Below are 19878 nucleotides of genomic sequence, written 5' to 3'. Positions count from 1 at the left end.
CCTTAATCTCTCTCTCGCATTAATTATAATTCAAGTCAAAGTGTTCGTTTACATATTACACAACCAATATTTCAAACTATTCGGAATAGGATTAAAGTCTTTAAAGACTAGTATCGCATACAATTAGTACCCTTTTCTCTCCATATTCCCTGTGGGATTCGACCCCAACCTTGTTTGGGTTATTATATTTGACAACGACCGTTTTACGCCACTCATAGGTGTAATTTGAGCGTAGCAAATTTTGGCACCATTGCCGGGGAATACGGTTTTGAAATTACTGATTATTGTGTATTTTTCTTTAAAACTTTTTCTATTCCATCACACCTTGTTTGCTGTTTTGGTGAACCAGGTGAACATGGCAGGAAGACATAATCGAAATCAAGGAAACCAAGGTGGACTCCAAGTGAACCCACCTGCACAAGAAGAGGAGGAAGATGAGAATATATTTCTGGAATTCATCAATGAAGCTGATTACGCTTCTGTTGTGGTCCCTTCTAGGACTGGAAATGCTACTTTTAAAATTGATAGTTCTATCTATCAGCTGCTGAAACTTGAAGGTTATTTCCGAAATTCTTCGGAGGACTGTCCACTCCGACATTTGAAGAACTTCCTGCACGTATGTGCTCAATAATCTCAAGGTGTTGTTTTTGCTGATGCACTTCGGTTACGGGTCTTCAAATATTCCTTGGCTGGCCAAGCAAAGGAATGGTATGAAAAGCTTCCCAGCAATTCTATTCACACCTGGAGCGAGCTAGCCAATACATTTATGAAGAAATGGTTTCCACCGAGCAAAAAGGCTGAACTTCGAGATAAGATCTTTGAGTTCAAACAGTTCCCGGGGGAACAATTATATTCGGCATGGGAGCGGTTCAAGTACTATCTAGCTCAATCTCTAACTCACGGGTTTCGAATGCTATTCTCACCGAGAAATTCTACAAGGGCTTAGATACAATGAATCAGATTGCTGTCAATACTGCCGCGGGAGGATGCTTCATGGACAAGTCATTTGTCAACATCACCCGTTTGCTTGATAAACTCACCACCCATAATCAAGCTTGGCATTCAACTGATAATGAGAGTCTTTCTTATGGTAGTCCGTCACTAGCCGTTGTTGCAAAAGGAAACCACGAGAGGGATCATGCCTTTGCTCAATTGCAAATCACGGTGGATCTATTATCAAAGAAGTTGGCAGAAAAGGATCCACTGGGGGTAAATGCTATTGAGGAGCTACCACCTCATCCACAGGGTATGTATCAAGTCCCTGAGGGGACGTACCAAGATGGACAACAACATTATGAAGATGCTAATTATGTCAACAACTCCCAAGGGGGTTATCAAAGGAAAAAATTATCAAGGTCCGGGCCATCACCCGTGGCAAAATCCTCAACACCAATTGCAAGGGAACAATTATAGCAGAAATGATCAGGGAAATCCAAATCAGGGGAATTACAATAACAACAATTATGGCAACAAGAGCTCTAACCCTTATATTCCACCGAGGGAGCAAGCATCAAAATCCTAATAGTGGAGAGACAATTCAGCTAGCAACTCTGCTAGCAATGCTGCTAATGATTCTGCGGAGCTGAAAAGTATGATGCAGAAAATGCTAATGAACTAGGACAGAGCTGAAAGTACAATAAAGGGAATGTCTCAGGTTCAGCTATCTCATTCAGCTGCCATTCAGAAGCTTGAATCGCAATTCAGAGACCTTTCCAGAGAAGTGCATACTTCTCAGCGTGGACAACTACCAAGTGATATAGTTCCAAATTCGAAAGGTAGTGGGGTGAAATCTGTAGAGCATGTAGTTGCTATTAGCAACCGAAGGGGAAAATTACTTCAAGGTGCTGATAAAAAGGTGATTGATCTTGAGCCAATTGTTGAAGAAGAGGCACAGCCTGATGTGTCTGATGTTATTGTGGAGGAAGAAACAGAGGAGGAAGTCCCTATTATAGCTGAAGAGGAACAAAATCTTGAAAATCTTAAGGCACAAGGAGAAAAACATGAAAAGGGGAAGGCAAAACTTTCTGGCGCTCTACGCCCTTTGACTCAATTGTTTAAATCTTCGCCGCCTCTTCCTCAAAGGCTAGTGAGAAAAACAGAAGATGACAAGTGTTTGCGATTTTATGATCAACTTAAGCAATTGACGATGAACATTCCTTTCATGGACGCTGTCCAAGAAATGTCTGGGTTTGCTAAGTATTTGAAGGATCTCTTAACAAAGAAGAAGAAGCCATTGAAACACGACACTGTGGGTATCACTCATCACGTCAGTGCTATTATTTCCAATCACAGTGCAAAAAAGGGAAGATCCTAGAGCATTGACCATACCATGCACCATAGGGCAGTAGGATTTTGCCAAGGCTTTGTGTGATAACGGGGCCAGCATAAATCTTATGCCCCTTCAGATTTTCAAAAGATCAGGATTAGGGATGCCAAGGCCTACTACCATGAGGTTGCAGATGGCTGACAGATCGATCAAAAGGCCAGTTGGGGTAGTTGATGATGTTATTGTTCAAATTGAGGAATTCTTACTACCGACATATTTCGTGATTCTTGACTGTGTTGTTGATCAAGAAATTCCTATTATTCTGGGGAGACCTTTCCTTACTACAGGGAGGGCTCTTATGGATTCAGAAAAGAATGAAATCAAGTTCCGGGTTAACGATGAGGAGGTGCTTTTCACGCCAGCAAGGGTATGAAATTGCCTAGTCTTTATCAAAGTATTTCAGTCATTAATTCTTTTGATGTGGTGGATGAAGTGGTAGAATTCAATATGGAAGAAGAATGATTGGGTGAAGTATTATCGGCCATCTTGGTCAATTTTGATGCATAAGAAATGGAGGGATATATTGAGACGGTGAACTCACTCACCGGTCTAGGGTCTTACTCTTATGAGCCCAAGAAATTGTCTCTTGATCTAGAGAAGCGAACAACTCCTCCAGCAAAACCTTCAATTATTGAGCCGCCGAAGTTGGGCAAAACTCAAAGACTCATCGCAGTTTTGAGGAAACATTTGAGAGCTTTGGGTTGGACTATTGCAGACATCCGGGGGATTCCTTCCGAAATTTGTGAGCATCGAATTCAGTTGGAAGAGGAAAGTTCACCAAGTATTGAGCATCAGAGAAGATTGAATCCACTGATGCAAGAGGTGGTAAAGAAAGAGATTATTAAGTGGCTAGATGTTGGGGTGGTTTACCCGATTGGCAATAGTCCATGGGCGAGTCCAGTCCAATGTGTGCCAAAGAAGGGGGCCATCACTGTTGTCCCTAATTCTAAAAATGAGTTGATTCCTACAAGAACTTTCACCGGTTGGAGGGTTTGTATGGACTACATAAAGATGAACACTGCATCTTGCAAGGATCATTTCCTTATGCCTTTTATTGATCAAATGCTTGATCGTCTAGCTGGAAGGTATTATTATTGTTTCTTGGATGGGTACTCAGGTTACAACCAAATCAACATTGCATTGGAAAACCAAGAAAAGACTACTTTCACTTGTCCCAATGGGACATTCGCTTTCAGCCGAATGCCATTTGGTCTTTGCAATGCCCCAGCTATTTTCCAGCGATGCATGATGTCCATATTCTCTGACATGGTTAAAAACTTTCTTGAAGTCTTCATGGATGATTTCTCTGTGGTGGGAGATTTATTCGATGAATGTTTAGACCATCTTGATCGGTGCTACAAAGGTGTGAGAAGACAAACCTCGTTCTCAACTGGGAAGAGTGTCATTTTATGGTAAAGGAGGGAATTGTCCTTGGCCATAAGATTTCCGAAAGGGGGATTGAAGTTGACCAAGCCAAAATCGAGGTGATTTTAAAACTCCCTCCACCCATCTCAGTAAAAAGGGTTCGGTGTTTCTTGGGGCACGCCGGATTCTATAGAAGATTTATCAAAGACTTCCCCAAAATTGCAAATCCAATGTGCAAACTTTTGGAAAAGGAGTCCAAATTCAATTTTGATAAGAAGTGCATCAAGGTGTTTGACGAGTTGAAGTTAAAATTGACCTCAGCCCCTATTGTTGTGTCCTCAGATTGGTCTTTACCTTTTGAATTGATGTTTGATGCCAGCGGTCTTGCGATTGGCGCTGTGCTTGGTCAACGACTCAACAAAATCTTGCACCCAATTTATTATGCAAGCAAAACACTAAATGGAGCTCAAATGAACTATACAGTAACAGAGCAGGAGCTACTTGCTATTGTTTATGCCTTTGAAAAGTTCTGGGCTTATTTATTGGGTGCCAAGGTAGTGTTTCACACTGACCATGCTACCCTGCAGTACTTAATAGCTAAAAAGGATACTATGCCACGGTTGATAAGATGGGTGTTGTTGCTACAAGAATTTAACTTTGAAGTCAAAGACCGAAAAGGGTCAGAAAATCAAGTGGCTGACCATCTCTCTAGACTTGAAACAGCAGGGAGACCGATTGATGTGCTGGATATTGATGAAACTTTTCTGGATGAAAGAGTCTTGGCAGTCTCCAGTGATGTGGCACCATGGTATGCCGACATTGCCAATTATTTGGTAACTGGCATTGTTCCTGAAGATTTGAAGGCATATCAAAAGAAGAAGTTCTTGAGAGATTGCCGACAGTATTATTGGGATGAGCCTTACTTGTTTAGGACTTGTGCAGACAATATGATCAGAAGATGTGTGGCTAAATCCGAGGTGATGGATATTTTGAAGGCTTGTCATGATTCTCCGGTTAGTGGGCATCACAGTGGAAAAAGAACTGCAGCCAAGGTGGTACAGTGTGGCTACTATTGGCCAGCCATCTATCATGATGCGAATATGTTGGCACGTTCTTGTGATAAATGCCAGCGCCAAGGCACAATAGGTCGGAAGCATGAAACACCGATGAATTTTGTGCTTGAGGTGGAGCTCTTTGATGTGTGGGGCATTGATTTTATGGGGCCCTTTGTGAGCTCATATGGCCTTAAATATATTCTTGTTGCGGTGGATTATGTCTCCAAGTGGGTGGAGGCGGTGGCCTTTCCTAACAATGATGGGAGGAGAGTCATTGCCTTTCTAAAGAAGAACATCTTTACTAGATTTGGCACTCCTAGAGCCATTATTAGTGATGATGGTTCTCATTTCTGCAACAAACCATTCACTGATCTTCTTGAAAAATATGGGGTGCATCACAGGGTTGCCGCTCCATATCATCTTCAGACGAGTGGTCAGGTTGAAGTCTCCAACAGAGAGATAAAGAGCATCTTGGCAAAGACGATCAATGTGAATCGCACTGACTGGTCCAAAAAGTTGGATGATGCTCTATTGGCATATCGTACAGCATTCAAAACTCCTATTGGGACTTCACCGTATAAGTTGGTATTTGGGAAGGCATGTCATTTGCCTATTGAGCTGGAGTATAAGGCCCTTTGGGCATTGAAAAAGCTGAACATGGATTGGCATGAAGCAACCAAGCTGAGGTTGTTTCAAATCAACGAGATGGATCAATTTAGGTACAACGCCTATGAAAGTGCAACGTTGTACAAGGAAAAGATGAAATACTATCATGACTCGGAGATCCTCAAAAGGGATTTTCAGCCAAAGGACTTGGTCCTGTTGTACAATTCGCGCCTAAAGTTCTTTCCGGGCAAGCTAAAGTCTCGATAGTCCGGTCCGTTTCAAATTGTAAGTATTTCCCCAAATGGAAGTGTCATTGAGGTGAAAACCGAGGATGACTCTCGGACTTTTAAAGTGAATGCACAAAGAGTGAAACACTATCATTGGTGCATTGATGATGGTAAAGTGGTTGATCGGTATCGTTTGAAATACGGTTCCTGAACTGGCAATTGAGATATCACGTCGAGCCATGATGTTAAACCAAGCGTTGTGTGGGAGGCAACCCACATTTACTGCTTTATGAGTACTTTAAATATCGTATTTCCTTTGTTTTCTTTTATGTTTTTGGTGTTTGCTGATGTGTTAGGATTCTGATGACAGAAGAGCCCAAAAGAAAGTAAGTGCTAAAGTTTGCAATGAAAGGACGCTCCACGTTACGCCCCGTAACTCATGTTACAGTTCGTATAATGGAGCGTAAGAAGATTAAAAAAATGCCGAAATCACTGAAGGATGAGGGACACGTGTTACGATCTAAGTTACGGACCGTCGATTCACGTTACGGACCGTAACGCATGAGCGTAACACTGTCAGAAATCTGGGCAACCACTGGAAAATTTGCACCCGTTACGCCAGGTATTACGGACCGTAACACGATTACGGTTCGTCGGCTGTATTGCCATGTCATTAATGAAGCATGAAAACGGGGTCGTTTGGGTAAACCGTAACACGAGTTACGACCCGTACCTTGGGTTACAGTCCGTAACTCGAAGCGTAACGGTCGAGAACGTTTAAATACATCACCCGACAGTTATATTCCAATTCAAACGACACCCTTTCCCTTTTTTTAACTCTCCCTCTCCCTCATAACCCCTCTCATCCTCTCTTCCTCTCTCCCTAACCATCCCTCCAGTATTACCCTATCTACCGCTCTTAATTTGTTCTCGTGAAGTCCATCGCTGTTTTGGTTTAGTCTCAAGTTTTTCATCCAATTTTCGTCCACAATCAGGTATGACAATGTGTTGACTCTCTCTAGTCTTTCATCTATCGATAGGATTGGTATGATCTTCCATGATTAAATTCGTATACCATGCAATGTACTTATGATTTTGAATGATTTTAAATCCCCATTGAATAATTGCGCGAGATTTGACAAAGGTAGGGGTTGGGTTTGGTATGATTGATGTTTGAGAGACTCGTGGGCACAAGGACATTGTCTCCCACTGAGTCGGAGGGCATCCCGATTGAAAGTTTCATTTGTGAAACTACTAAATTGGTTTGCCCGCCAACTGTTCGATAAAAGGTTTCAAAGAAAACTTTGATAAAACCGGGTGAAGTCTGAGTAACCCGAGGTATGTAAGGGGATCAACTAGTGTTTTATACCATACCCCAAGGAACACAAAGTTGAAAATCTTGGCCTCGTGCTTAAACATAAAACTTTGGCTACGCTGAGAATCTGCGCAATGTTGCCCGACGTTCAGTGTTCCGAGCCGTAACGTGTGTTACGGACCGTAACACCCCATCATAACACTTATAATTTCCATGAAAACTTTCTGGAAGTTTGGGTGACGTTACGGTAAGGTGTTACGGACCGTAACATGTTTAACGGACTGTAACATCATACCGTAACACCTATGATTTCGACAAAAAAAATTGGAAATTTGGGTCACGTTACGGTAAGATGTTACGGACCGTAACACGTTTGACGGTCTGTCGAACGTGTTAAGGTCCCGTTGTTATAAATGAATAAAATGAGTTACGGTTGAAGATACGGCCCGTAACACTGTCGACGGTCCGTCGACCGTGTTACAATACATGAGCTAATTGGAGTCCTGAACTTTAACCAATAAGTTGTATAATTGAAAAAGCTTCTTGTGTATAATAGCTAACTTTGCCTTCACCAGGTATGGGTAACCCAAGGCAAGGAAAGAAGGTTGTACCCAAGATTGTCGGCAGAGGAAAAGGCCACGGTGAAAGCAACGTAACCTCACGGTTGCGCGATGAAGACCAACTCAAAGGCACAAGGGCTACAAAGAAGCCCGTTGTACCTAGCAGGCCAGCCTCACCATCCGAAAGTTCCTCCTCGTCTGATGAGGAGAGTTCTTCTAGTTCGTCGAGCCATAGTAGACCAAGGGAAACTGTCACACCACCACACCGGCCACAACCACCCATTAGACATCCTACTGCGGAGGAGCGCGAACAAGAGCGCGAACAGGAAAGAAGAGAGACTGACATCCGAATGAGGGTTGTATATGAGCAGGACCTCCGGTTTTCTGTGGAGGGGTCTGAAGAATTGTACAACAAAGGGTGTGAGCTAGAAAATCATGAGGGGCAGGGCCCAAAGAGAAGTATTTTCGAGGAACAGAACGTCAGCTTCGATGGTCTCGATGGGTATCCGGGAATACGTGACACTCTCCACTTCCATAAGTTAGAGTTTTTGGAAAACCCTGTGGGGTCTTACATCCCGGCTCTTGTTCGGGAATTCTACGCTTCTTATGGGGCTGCTGTATTCAAAGCATAGAAAAAAGGGCAGTGCGCAACTCAAGTGTCGGCCATGAACGAGGTAGTAGTGCGCAAAAAGAAGATTGATGTTTCTCCGATGGCCATCAATAAAGTACTATTCGGGGAGGATTATAATGCGCCTACAGCGGCGGAAGAAGGAAGTTTGTCTACAAAATTGCACAGAAAGATATATAGTCCCGGTCAAAAAATGGGTGGCCTCAGTGATTGCACGGTCGGCAGATCTCGAATGGGCAATAGTGCCAAAGTTGACAGCCACTACGAGGATTTGGAAAAACACCCTCACACCTGAGGCAAAGTTTTGGTGGCAGATTGTTTTGTTCCGCATCCGTCCTACCCAGGCAGATAATTATTTGACCCCGGACAGAGCTGTTTTTGTGGCTGCCCTTATGTCGAGGTATAAGATCAACATCGGAAGACTGGTAGCCGCAGATCTCCGGGAGAGAGCCACACAACCAGCCACCTCCCTAATTCATCCATGTTTGCTCACGCTCTTATGCTTGTGAGAGGGACCAGAACCCCTCCCCTTTATCGATCATAGTGTGATCGCCAGGAGTATCTATGATATCACAAAGGGCAGAGATGATATGTTGGGCCAAGGTACAATGCCATCTGCCTCGTCTTCTGATATGCTGAAGGGGCCAACGGGATCAGATGTTCTACCTTTAGCTATTATGGGTGCTGAGGCAACTAATGCGAGTCAGCCCACAGATTCTGAGGCTCCACCGATTGACTGTGCTCCACAGCCCATGCCAGCTCCAGTTTCGCCTACTTCAGGTGGTCCCACCTCTTCCACTAGAGCGAGCCCAGCACCGGCTCAGCCCATACCGGGAGTCCCGCCAGAACTTGCAACAAAGATGATTTTAAATCGAGAAAATTTTGGGAAGTGGTCCTGCAAGCAGATAGAACAGATAGGCAAGTCAAACAGATCATGACCGAGCTGAAGTTGTACATAAAAAAGGCTATTGATGCAGCTTTAAGGCCGATAAAAGAGCAGATGGCTGATGACCACCTACAGATCCACTCTCGGATAGATGGTATTGAGAACAGAATGACGGAGCTGACTAAGACACACCCCGCTGTGGAATTGGGGACTGTTCAGAGTGAGTTGCGGATACTAAAGGATGATGTGTAGAAATTGAAGGCACAGGAAGTGGCTGCGAGGACGGACCAGATTTCGAAAGTACACACAAAGCTGGTACAGAGCTTGTATCAGCTGGTTGAGAGTTTACTTGGGGATGATGAGATTGAGGAAACGGTCGATGAGGAGCATGAGCAGGAGTTAGAAGAGGATACCCACTCTTTGGCTAAAGGGAAGCGTGAGAGAGTCGCGCTCGATGATGAAAACCTTGATCCCATTCTCAAGAGTCTTGATCTGTTTGATGCCATGCGCCCACAGAATGAGGAGGAGGAGCGGCGAACATTGAAAAAGATCCGACATGTATCTCGGCTGAGTTCTGACACCACTGGAGCGACTTCTAGCTCAGCCCATCCCATTCAGCCAGCTCACCATACTTCTGCTCCACTGACTGAGACTGGAACTGCGAGTGTTTCCGAGCCTGATATGGTGTCCCCGACCGAGCATACCACTGTTGCCCCTACCTCCGAGGTTATCCAACCTCATGATGCTGCAGCAGATCCAAGCGCCTAGCGCGCTCCAGGGTGGCCCTACATTCTATTGATGGATTATATGGATGCCTTAAGGGCAATGCATATTTCTAAGTTGGGGGTGTAGGGTAATTGTTGGTATTTTTGGTATTTTTTTGGTATCGGATATTATTTTTGTTTTAAATTATGATATTAAGTATGTGTTTAGGACCCTCCTCGGCTGTTCTTTGCCATGTGTTCTTTTTCCGAAGGGTGTTATTTTATGTTGAACCTGGCATGTTTAGGCTGTGTAGTTAAAGTAAAGTAAGGATGACTTAAGTGGTGGTGGTCCGTGTTTTCTAGCATATATAAAAATGTTTTACAAGTCAATGATATCCCTCCGGAAAAAAAAATTGTGATGTGCATCACGAATGGGTTGTTGATATTGACATGTATGGTTCTTTTAATGACATTGCAAATAAAGGGTGTCCATGTGTGTGAAATCTTCAAACGGAAGTCAAGTCAGAGTATTAAAACAATCCTTATGCTATTGTGTTGTGAGTTCTTAGTTTCTATTTGTGTATGATGCTTGTAATCTAGAACTTGCCCGGTTGGTCGTGCGTGAATTCTAAGGAGAGTTTGATTGTGAAGTGATCTTAGGCTTTCTTTGTATTGACTCCAGAGCCTGTTTATCTTAAATGAGCCCAGCCTGTACAGAAAATGATCCCTAGTCTCCCATTTTGAGCCTATAGACTTTTTCTTTGATTAGCCGTTAACTAACCTCCATCCCTTCTGTGATTAAACCCATTTGGCACCAAGTCCCTCTTTGACACTAAAGAATTACAAAAGAGGCTAAAAGCCTAAGTTGGGGGTGATAAACGAAAGATGCAGAAAATGAGGCTAAAAGCCTATGTTGGGGGTAATAAGCGAAAGATGCAGAAAAAAAGGCCAAAAGCCTGTTGGGGGTGATCGTGAGTATTGCGGAGCATGATTCGGTGTGGTTAGAATAAAAATATATATATATATATATATATATAGTTATATAAGTCCTAAATAAATCCACACCGGAGCTGTAGGGTCAACAACAAAAAGAAGAAAGGTGAATGAAGTCAAAATGTAGTGTCAAGGAGGATGAGTCACCACTATCCAAATATTTATCCTACCCGTCCCTAAGCCAACGTTACAAGCCGAAAAGGTCCTAATGTGATCACAATCGAACTGTTTAAAGTTGAAGGCATTGAAAATAAAGGCAAGCCTATGGTATGTGCAAGTATGGTATGCAAATTTCGTTGTGAGTGTCCTTTTGTCTCTGTAGTATCTTGTCCTATTTATTTTGTAACTATGTTATTGGGACATTCTTTGGTCTATGTCAGGGCGTAAGGATTGTAGATTGCGAAGTAACTGGCTTTTCGGAAGTTGAAGTTCATGTGCATAGAGACTCCCACACTATAAGTGTGTCATTAATTGAGGTTGCATAGTGAATTGCAATTGTTCTAAAATGTGCGTCTTGTTTCACAAATAGGACGTGGATAAGAGCCCAATATTTTTCTTGGATTGAAGAGTCTGTGCTAGAAATACGTGCCAAAACCACCGTAGACATTCTTATTTTGCTAGATGTCGTGTGTTAGTAGTGAGTCTTGTTGTAGTTGATTGAGGACAAGCAAAAGCTTAAGTTGGGGGTGCTGATGTGCCGTGAATTTCGGCACATTTTATGTCTTTTTCATTAGAAGTGTTTCTTTTTACATCGTTTCTTATGTTATTTTGGTGTTTTGTAGGGTTGGTTGGCTAAGTAACGGAAATGATAAGAAATGCTGAAAAACGGACAACTTGGAGAAAAAGGACGGTCTGTAACGTGGTCCGTACCCTGAGAGGAAGATCCAGATACGTGCCGCTCAAAAGGACGGTCCGTAACTCATGTTACGGGCCGTAACGTGTACCATAATCTGAAGGAAATTTCCAGTAAGAAGTCTAAGTATTGACATATGTTACGCCCAGAAGGACGGCCCGTAACGCAGGTTACGGGGCGTAACGTCATGGCGTAACACATTGGCCACTGAAGACTGAAGCCATGATCGGCTGGAAGATACGGACCGTAACCTGTGTTGCGGTCCGTCGAAAGAAGTCGTAACGGTTGACCTAATATCAAGCTGACAAAGGACGGAACCGAAGGACGGACCGTAAACTGTGTTACGATCCGTAACGATGCCGCGAAGGGTGTTTTTGTCCAGAACTTTGGCGCGATTTTTGGCCCTATAAATACTTAAAGTTAGGTTTTTAACATTGATTCAGATCTTTTGGGAGCATTAACTTTAAGCCTTGGATATTTGTGAAGTTGTTGGAGTATTTAAAGCATCAACTTCACCCTCATTCCATATTGTATTAGTATTGTATGTACATTATGTTAACTTTTAAGCTTTCTTTGCTAAACAAAATGATGAGTAGCTAATTTTAGTTCTAAGGTTGTGAACCCTATGATGGGTATTATGTGAATGGGTTTCTACTATTGATATATGCAAAATGGTTGGTGGTATTTATTCAATCTTTGTGTTTTAGCGTTGGGTAATGATTGCAAGCATTAGCCTAAGCCATTATACTAACTTTTCTTGGGAAAGAGAGTTAGCATTAGTAAGATTGAATAACAATGACTCGGGGCGTTAACCCTCGTTTAATAGACTAACTTAGGAATAAGAACAAGTCTAATTGGCATTATTGGTCGCTCTACGATTTCAACTCTTTCGCATTTGGAAAAATCATAAAGAGGAAATACGGCCTAACTGTTGGGAAACATTAGGAAGTCCTTAAGAGATCGAGTGCATACTCTTAGAACAACCATTAGAAGTATATCACATTGAAACCTGAAACATAATATCTAATCAAAGCTGGAAACACAACCTTAATCTCTCTCTCGCATTAATTACAATTCAAGTCAAAGTGTTCGTTTACATATTATACACAACCAATATTTCAAACTATTCGGAATAGGACTAAAGCCTTTAAAGACTAGTATCGCATATAATTAGTACCCTTTTCTCTTCATATTCCCTGTGGGATTCGACCCCAACCTTGTTTGGGTTATTATATTTGACAACGACCGTTTTACGCCACTTATAGGTGTAATTTGAGCGTATCAGCTTGCTGAATCAACATGTGATACCAAAACATAACTGATTTATAAAATAAAACTAACAAATGCTGAGTAATTAAAAGTCTGACTGAAATATCATAATGCGGAAATACTTAGACAATCTGAACATATCTGAAAGTAGCCAACACGGCTAAACCAAAACAACTGAACAACTGAGTATAACTTTCTACAAGGCAAACATAACAAGTATCTGACTGTCTGGACTGTGTCTATGAAGCCTCTAAGAATACTAAATAATAGAGATGTCTATAAACTAAAATAACTGGATAGTTGACAATGCCCCGAAGGAATTTGGGGCTCACCAATAGCTGATACGTGCACTCCTAAATAGCTGAGTCATCAACTTGTATATCGTTGCCTGCATCGCGAGATGCAAGCCCCCAAGCAATGAAAAAGGGACATCAGCACATTTGAATTGTACTGGTATGTAAAGCAACTGAAGCAATAAAGTACTGAAACTGATAACTGTAACTGTAATAGCAAGGAAGTAGAGATATGAATACTCCTTGCTCTGTATCTGAATCATCTGTATTATCTGTGTTTGTATATGTGGGGCCTTGGCCCAATAATAAATGCACGTTATGGCCTCGGCCTAGTAGTGGGTCAGTCAATGGCCTCGGCCATATATACGTATACACAAGACTGTGCTATGCCCTTGGGAAAAATCACATATGTTTAATTATGGTTAATTAATAAGGACTGAGACCATAATAACAATGAACAATGCTAAACTAAACTAGACATGCTGGACTGAATTGAAAACACTGATTGTTTCTGAGCATACTGAATTTCTAGACTGAGACTCATGTGGTCACAATACATAAGTCTATAAAGATCACGTGCTGAGTTCATGATATTCAAACTGACAACCATGAACGAATTCTGTAACTGCAACCCTAGAAGATAACAGTTCTACAACATATCATGAAACTAGGGCTAAACTGTATTTTGAGTCAAATTACTAACAAGTATGAAAAATGAGGCGTAGAGAGAATCATGAACATTCCCTAATGTAGATAGTTAGCCTCACATACCTTAATTCCAGCCTTTGAGCATAATACAACGTTCTTCAACCCTTTCAACTTTGATCTATATCAATACAAGTCAAAGGGATTGTATATTAGCAATAATATCCATGTTTTGGTCATCTAAGCATTTTATCAAACACTTGGTGGGCATAAAGCCCACAATCTCCATTAATGGTGTTTCTTCACCCAATTCCCATTCTATTACTTCTAGGTGATTCTACAATCTCAATTTGATGAAAGTAACATCATTCTTCATCACCCATATGACTACAACAATCCTAAGCTAATAATCCAAAACCCTAGCATAGTTCACATGATACTCTCTATCAAACCCATTTACGATTCTTCCAAGAACTCATCAATTCACAACCATAAGTGATTAGAGAGTAGATATATTACCTATTCGAAGTTCAATCCTATTGAATTCGGATTCTAGGGTTCCTTTGTCTAAGACGAAGATTCAATCTATAATCTATGGAATATATTGGGATTCTAGCTTTAATTTTTGTTAGATTGATGTAATAATCAATGGGGTTTGAGTAGGAACTCGCCTTGTATGCTTTGTGGAAGCCCCAGAGTGTTTTTCTCTCCAAAAAGACGGTTTAGAAAGAAGTGGGAAAAGCTTTTCGGAGTTGGGTACATATAAAATTTGAAAGGGATGTTTCAGGCATAATTTGGCCTGGTGCGTCACCCAAGGCGGGGCACTAGGCTTATACTACAGGCCCTGATAAAAATTACATTTTTATGCAAATTTTGGCTTGGGGTGGCGCCCTAGGCCATTCTAACAACGTTCGGTAACATAGGTATAACTCCTAGCACAAAATTCCGTTTTGGCTCCATAATATACTGTTGGAAAGATATTTCAAAGGGTTACAACTTTTATGTTTTAAGTTTTCTCAAATTCCCAACGAATATTCACGAAATTTGGCTGGAAGGCAGACGTATCGAAAACTTAGCCGATTCTATCGAATCTGAGCACCCCTCTATTAGCCATTTTGAGACGATCATATCTTCTTTATCCAAACCCCGATTGGCCTGATCCTTATATGCTTGGAAAGGTATTTCTACGTACTACAACTTTCATTTAGGGTACTTTCCCAAGTTCCCAACTAATAAAGGGTTTATGGTTTCCCGAAGTAGGCTTGTCAACCATTTTCGGAAAACTTTCAAACCTTTAGTTTTTCCACTAGAACTCTAACGATACGGGGTGTTACACCTATCTTTGCGTTTCCTAGCTTTTCCAAAATGTTCGAGATGAATATAGATGCTTCAGATTTTTCTATTGGGGGTGTCTTGATGCAGGATAGATATCCCATAACATTAGAGAACTACAAGTTGAACAACACATAGTGGCTTCATACGGCGCAAGAAATAGAGATCACTGTCATTGTACATTGCCTTGACATATGGCTACATTACTTGCTCGGTTCGGAGTTCGTAATCAAGTCCAACAATGTATCCACTAGTTACTTTCAGACGTAGACGTAGCTTGCACCGAAGCGAGCTAGGTGGTAAATCTCTTATCAGAGTTCAATTATGTGTTGGACTACAAGCTAGTCAAGGATAACCTTGTGGATGACACGTTATATCAGAAAATTGAGTTCTACTATCACTTCAACAAGTTGTAACATTTACGAGGCTATAAAGGAGGGCATGCAACATGATCCAACAATTAAACGACTTACAGAGTTAGCCATCCAAAGAAGGACGAGGCGTTTTTGGGTGAAAGATGGCTTTTTGCACCACAAGCCGGAGGATTTACGTGCACACCTTTAGAGATATTAGACCATCATGAAAGAGTCATGACACTATATGGGCCAGTCATCTAGGACAATGTTGCACTAGGGCGATCGTTGAGTCGGTATACTATTAACCGCATATGCGGGATGATATAAAGCGCTACATACATACTTGTTTTGTGTGTCAATGGGACAAGGTTGAGCAGCAACAACCTGAAGGACTTTTGGAACCATTACTAGTTGAAAACATCCATGGGAGAGCATGAGTGTGGACTTTATCACTTCATTTCTGAAGTCCGACGGTGATGGAATCATTTTGATGGTTGTGGAATTTTTTTTTAAGTATGTTACTTTCATGCCCGTCTCGCTATAGTGCACAGTTAAGGAAGCTACAAGCTATACTTTAAAAACGTGGTGGACTTTTAGAGCTTGCCAAGACATATCAATAGTGACCGAGACGTCATTTTACTGAGAACTTTTGGAGGGAGTTGTTCGACATGTTTGGTATGGAGCTGCACTTTCTATTAGCATCCACCCACAAAAGGATGGATAGATATTGTGGGTCAATGTATTGTCGGGGTGCTACTTGATGCATTATGTGAGTATGCAGATGAAGGATTGGGTACGACTCTTGAACATAGCCCAATTCTCTTATAACTTGCAGATGATGATTCTATGAGGTGGCCAACCATTCGACCTAGCAATACAATAGAATGGAAATGCTGTCACTAGAACGGACCACACAAATAACATCTTTCTAGCCGCCTAAAGGAATTATTCAAAGATAAGATAAGATAAGGCTATGAGCACACAAGCTAACTTCAGGTATGCAGTTAGTTCTCAAGCGATTCCTTCGGATCTTAGGTGCGACCTTAGGGAGCTTGTTTTGGCAGCTACTCTCTTATAGTTATGTGTCCTGGTTTCCGAGTTCTAGTTCAAGGCAGGGCAGGACGGGACTCACGGCACACGGCAACAACCACAAATTCCACATCCACTACCTGCAACGTCCAAGGGAAAGAATTTAGTAGCACATCATACGACTAAAAGATGGCCGGAGGAGTAACTTAACATTGATAAGTCCTACTTGGAGAAGGTAACTAGGCGGATGAACAAGTTTTCGGACCGTAAGCAGCGTCCACAAACTATAGATTTTGCGACATGTATGGACATGGTGAAGTTTATTACGAGATAGTTCAAGGCACCACGAGACATGCACTAAAATTGTTGATTTGCAAGTACAAGGGAAAATTCAGGATCACTGTCAAAGTGGGAAAGATATCATACAAGCTTCACATGACATCACACCTTAAGATCTACCATGTCTTTCATGCCAGCATGCTTAAGTCGTACCACTAGACATGGATGATCCGAGTAGGGCCCAATCAAGTAGCGCGCTTATTACCATCATCGTCTCGCATGATTGAAAGTTTGAGACTATTATTGATTAGCTGACTAGGTTAAAACGATGTTCCTCGTCCACTAGAAGAGAAAGCACCGCAAGGGCCATATGAAAACGATACAAAAACTTATGGCAATTTAAGGACAATATTAAAGCGTTCAAGGAGAAGCATTGACCCGCGGTAGTCACAAAATTAGGTGGGGGAGAGTGTGACAACCTGTCATGGCATCATGACACTCAGGGTGCACTAGGAGCCAATATTGCCATGTAAGAAGCTAATGCGTGCAAATAGGCTAACACTTACGGAATGGTTTTAGAGAAATATGGAGATTTTTCTTGAAAGCACCTAGATCCATATGGATTTTCTAGGAAAGTCTTTGGAGCCTTCTAACCTTACTAAGACTTTTTGAGAAAACCCTTATATTGTAAATATGAAGTACTTGTACCCAAATATTATTTGCACTCGAACCCTTAGGAGTAAGTGCATTGTACAACGCTTAACAGTTCGCTCACGATCTTGCACGATTTGCTCACACTATGCCAAGTTCAGCCTTAGTACCATGTCGGAACAAAAAAAAAATCCATGTGGCCACCCGCGTGTCACATTTCTATGAGTTGAGATCGTCTTGGTGGTCGAAAATAATGATATATCTTGTTCAAGAGATAATTAAGCCAATGTAAAATCTATATCTATATATAATGTAAAGCTAGACATAAACAAGGTGATGTGGCACCTCTCTATGGCCTCCATTCATATTTATCTTTTTCCTCAATTTTTTGACCATTTTCCAATTTTCAAAATCTATGTGCTATTTTAAAAAGTGCAAATCTGAAAAGTCATTTAACTGAAAAATAACTTTTAAATCCATCTTAATTGCCCATTTTAACCGTGCCACAATGTTTCATTCACCGCCTCTTCATTCCTGCACATGTAACTCTTTATTTCACGCACGTTAAAATACGACTATAATGAGTGTTCAAAGCATTAGTATTAATTTGTCTCCTCTTTTTTTTTTTTTTTTTTTTGGTTTCTCCATTTCTCTCCTTCAGTCTATTTAATTTGCTCTTTAATTTTCAACTTAATTTTCCTTAAAAGTCTTCCTCATAGTAACAGCGAGACATCATCAAAATACCTCAACGTTTGCCAAGTAGAATAAGGGATACTAAAAGGGCATTAAATACTAAAACAACTAAAAAACTTCTCAGAGGTTGAAACTATACTATAAAATGTGATCTTCCAATTATTTCTACGCGTGAACATGGAGTTCCAGACAAGGAATTCCATGTACATGAACCGATAAAAAAATTGGTGTTACGTTTCAGCTTGTGCAAATGCAGTAGCGTACGTCGGATTTTTTGTTAGCAGTGTTGACATTTAAAGAAGTAAAAAAATGAATAAATTATTTTAATGTCATGTTAAAAGAATATTTAAATCATATTAATAAAACACAACTCACATAAAAAAATATTTAAATCATATTAATAAAACGTAACTCACATAAGAAAAGAATTTATAAAAAAAATAGTAGCAAATAGTACGCTCTCCCAGAAATTGAAAAGGAGAATGGGTAATTTGTCTTCAAAGTTAGAATTTAAGTGACTAAATTATCATGAAAATTGGTCCTAGCTCGGCTGGTATGTGGTAACTGGTAAGTTTTTATCTTTTTAAAGTTAAGAATGATCAAGTCTCGCACTGTTTAGCAGATTTAAAAGAGTGAGGCAATTAAAAAAGTTAAATATATCAAACAAACGTCCAGCAGGGAATCGAGCTCAAGACTCTAGTGTATAAAGCAAGATGCTAGAAAAGCGAGCTAGGTTAGTAATGGCAAAATTGTGTCACTTATATATTTATATAAGTTTTTAGACATGTTACACATATGTGTTTACTAAAATTTCCGAACGAAGCAGTGTCAGATGACGCCTCTCGACATAACGTGGGTCCGCCCTTGTGCAAATAGCCTCTTCTCTCTCCAAAATGAAAGAACCTATCCTTAACCATTGTATTTGTTGGCACAAAATTCTTAAGAAAGTAATACAAAATTAGGCGTCGGTGATATTTCCATCATTTAGAAGCCGGCGAATCGGTGGAATACGGAAGTGGCTGCGCGGCTCCTTCCGGTGGAAGTGGCGGAGTAGGTGAGGATAAGATAGTAAGATCAAGAACAATGACATCTAGGACATTTTACAATAGTTATGAGAGACAAGTCACGAAAACATACATTTCTTTTATGTATATACAACATTTAAGATGATTCTTGGTAATAGTAATGCTTACCAAAATCTGAATTTAATTGATCATTATGCGATTGATTATGAAATGGTTATTTTTCTATTTCTTCTTTTTTTAGTTTTGTTTTCAATTAACAACACCCTATTTAGTAGTAATTCTTTTCACTTGAATTGATGCTTAAATTGTTGAATGTCGCAGGTAGTAAGAAGTTATGTTATTACTGATATTTTCGTAGGAGCTCTTTGGGGCACTACAATATAACAATATTAATTTTTTTTCCCCTCAAGTTTCTTTTTTGCAGGCAACTGTCACGGAGGGGGTTGAAAAAAACGTTATTACTCATTATGTGAATATGGTGAATTGCTATTCATCCTTTCCACCCTCATTTTTTAAATATTTTTCTGAAGTTTTATTAGATGCATTACTTTAAAAAAAATAGCTCAATGATACCTTTATTCTCTTTGATATGTTACCTTTCTATACCTTTATCTTTGTTTTTCTACATAGAGCCCGTTTGGATTGGCTTATAAGCTGTTTTCAGTTTTTTTGGGTGTTTGACTAGCCAGCTTAAATTCATTTTGTGCTTAAAATAAGCTCAAAAAAATAATTGGGCCCATTTGACTTAGCTTATCTAAAGCAGCTTATAAGCCAAAAAAAAAAATTAG

The 19878-nt window shown here is 40.7% G+C and overlaps 1 non-coding gene across 1 annotated transcript; it reads right to left on the bottom strand.

Moving 5' to 3' along the window:
- Window positions 1-800: 800 nt before the first annotated feature.
- LOC132612471 (small nucleolar RNA R71) lies at window positions 801-906 on the bottom strand. Its single transcript, XR_009571829.1, has one exon. It is a non-coding gene; the product is annotated as a small nucleolar RNA R71 (small nucleolar RNA).
- Between the last annotated feature and the right edge of the window lie 18972 nt (window positions 907-19878).

Source organism: Lycium barbarum, chromosome 9, assembly GCF_019175385.1.
Source record: "Lycium barbarum isolate Lr01 chromosome 9, ASM1917538v2, whole genome shotgun sequence".
Lineage (NCBI taxonomy): Eukaryota > Viridiplantae > Streptophyta > Magnoliopsida > Solanales > Solanaceae > Lycium > Lycium barbarum.
The sequence above is the reverse complement of the archived record's forward strand: the minus strand, read 5'-3'. Positions and strand labels throughout refer to the sequence as shown.